The sequence below is a fragment of the Lactuca serriola genome, chromosome 7 (assembly GCF_051521515.1).
Source record: "Lactuca serriola cultivar US96UC23 chromosome 7, Lser_US96UC23_V15, whole genome shotgun sequence".
In the NCBI taxonomy this organism is placed as follows: domain Eukaryota; kingdom Viridiplantae; phylum Streptophyta; class Magnoliopsida; order Asterales; family Asteraceae; genus Lactuca; species Lactuca serriola.
Genome location: NC_136414.1, coordinates 87,724,055 through 87,727,010, shown reverse-complemented (window position 1 = coordinate 87,727,010; position 2,956 = coordinate 87,724,055). Strand labels below are relative to the sequence as shown.

Genomic DNA, 2,956 nt, shown 5'->3' with positions numbered 1-2,956 from the left:
TCCCCCCCATAAAAGCATGTAAAAACATTTAAAAAGGTTCATTCAGGGGTATGAACTCACCTGTGGTAAGTGGATCGAACGAAGGTGCCGGTTGGGTGCTCGGTGTCAAGTAAAAACTTGAACACACTTAGTGACCTATTAACATATGATGACATATGTTTACATACAATTAGTAAATATATTACTCATTAAACACGTATACGCATCCTAAAGTGCGGAAAACACTTTGATTAAGTGCTTGGAGTGTCCCGGGTAACATCTATGGATGTGTATGGCCTAGATAGGGAGTTTACTCTTCAAGAGTAAACTTTTTATAGAGTTCGCGGCCCTAAGACCATGTCCCCATGAGTTTACGGTCGTAAACTCATGGTGGAGGTGTTCTAGGATGCTAAATGGTCTTATCTCACTCATAGAATTAGGCTAGGTCCAAATATAATGCATATGAAGGGGTTTAAATCTCTTAAAGGACCACTTGAGGAGTTTACGGCCCTAAACAAGGAGTTTACGGCCGTAAGATCCTATATGCATGTTCTTTTGGTGTTTTAAGGACTTAAATGATAGAGAATAAAATCCTATGCATTTTTCCAAGTCAAATGGGGAGTTTAGGGCATCATTTGGGCACCTTTTAGGAGTTTACGGCCCATGGACCTTTCCTAGGGGGGTTTATGGCCGTAAACTCCTATTTCCTTGGATTTATTGAAGTTTAAAGCATTTACACTAATGGGATTGCTTCTAGACATTTTTCCAAGGCCATAGGAGGTGTTTGAGGGCATTTCTAACACTTGAAATTGATTTTACTCCCCATGAAGGGGAGTTTACGGCCCAAGCATGTTCTTGGGCAGTAAACTCATGTTTACTCTCCAAAAACTCGTTTCAAGGTGTTCTAAGTCCGTTTCCATAAGTCATTTAGCCATAACTAAGCCTTAGGGGTAGTTTAGAAGGGTTTTGGGGCTTAAAAACCCCATTTAATGGTGTTCACAGTCCAAGAGTGTTCTTGGGCCATAAACACATGAATCTACCCCTATTTGATGTTTTAAACACGAATGTGCATGCTAGCTAAGCTATACAACAAGTTAGGGTAGATTGCTTACTTGTTTGGGGCTCGAAACGGACGATTTTGGCTCGAAAATAAGTTGTAGAGAGAGAGAGAGAGTGTAGAGAGAGAGTGGAAAGCATGGAAATGAAGTCCACTCCCCCTTATATACGGGCTTGAGTTGAGGCTCAGTGAAAATCTACCCGATACTGCCGTTAAAACAGGCTTTTTGGTCGTACCCGATTAAACAGTCGTATTTTAACTTGGTTGAAACTAAAAATTTTCAAGGGAATATTGTGATGTTTCTAATTTATTTCAACCCTTACCAAGTCATTATAAAAGTCCCAAATTAATTAACCTCTTCCAAAAGGTTAACGGACAAATAAATAAAGCGAGGCTTATTAACGGAAGGAGGTTAAAAATGACGGAATAAATTTCGGGTTGTCACAAAATACCCTAATAGCCTACATGTATATAAAGGACCCTTAAGCCCCAAAAACGTGGAGAACTCTTCCCTTAGGTTTTCCAGCCGTTTTTGGTGCCTCCCCTCTCTTCCCTCTTCATCTAAGTTGCTTAGTGGTGTTTGTGACTCCATTAGAGGTGCAACGCTTGAGGCACTAAGCTTTCCAAAGCTAAGGATTGATTGTTATTGCTATATAACAATCTAAGGTCAGATCTAAACTCTATTTTATGTTAATATGATTAATTGTATGCTAGATCTAGGGTTTATAGCTTTGGATATTCAATTGCATGTTCATTAGACAAACTAGATCCAAAAGCTATTAGGGTTTGCATGTACACCATAGGATTGATGTATTGCTCAAAACCCTTCATTATGGTAGTGAGTATATTGTATAGAAAGTTTTTTTAATAAAATATATATTTTCTATTAATAGTTAGAAAACATTAATGGGTGTAATTAAATTTTATGTTTGTATTGGTCAATGGTCATTTAATATCAACAAAAAATGATTTTATTATTTTTTAAATTATGAAGTAAATCGTCCTATAAATTGGTAATCATAATCATAGAAAACAAACCATTAAACCGTCACTCGTTTTCTTCCTTCAATTCATCACGATGAACTTGTCTCATGTCACCATTCTCTTTCTCGCTATTCTTTTTCAAGAAACCCTATTTTTAGCCATGGGAGACAGACAATTCATAGAGAACACATGCAAGGGCACACCTTCATACAACTTATGCCTTTCGATTTTATTGGCAAACCCCAAGAGCCAAGATGCAAATTTAACAGGCTTAGCACTCATCGTAGTTGATGCAGTAAAAAACGGAGGTGTGAAAACCCTACAACAAATCGATGCTCTCAAAAAGTCTCTGCCCGAGTTGACAGCGACACTGATGCAGTGTGGAGATGTGTATAACACTATAATGCATGTGAATGTTCCTTTAACCATTAATGCATTGAATCTTGGTAACCCTAAATTCAGTGAAGATGGAATGGCTGATACCACTATCGAGTCGCAGACATGTGAGAGGAGTTTTAAGGTGCATGGTCAAACATCACCGTTGACGAATATGAATAAAGATATGGAAGATGTGGCTAATGTAGCTAGGGCCATTATTAGAATGCTTTTATAAGTTTTGTTATAATAAAAAAGAAATTTATATATTAACGAGTTTATTACAAACTTTTAATTTATCGTAGCTTTTTGAAAGTTGTTTTCTTTTTATCAAAAACACAAACTTCATAACATTATTTGCTTAATTCTATGGATGATATTGCTAATTTAGCTAGGAACATTATTAGAATGCTCTTAAATTGTTGCCTTAATAACAAAGAAAATTCTCTTTTGATGGTTTTACATTTTATGATGGGAAGGTGTCATAAAATAACGTTTTCGTATGAGTTTGTTGTTTACGGTTTTTGGAAAATTGGATGTAAGATCTCAAAAATTTTATGT

At 36.5% G+C, this 2,956-nt stretch overlaps 1 pseudogene; it reads left to right on the top strand.

Annotated features, from left to right (window-relative positions):
- The first annotated feature begins 2,114 nt into the window (after positions 1–2,114).
- On the top strand, positions 2,115–2,633 carry LOC145064194 (cell wall / vacuolar inhibitor of fructosidase 1 pseudogene; annotated as a pseudogene).
- The last annotated feature ends 323 nt before the right edge of the window (positions 2,634–2,956 follow it).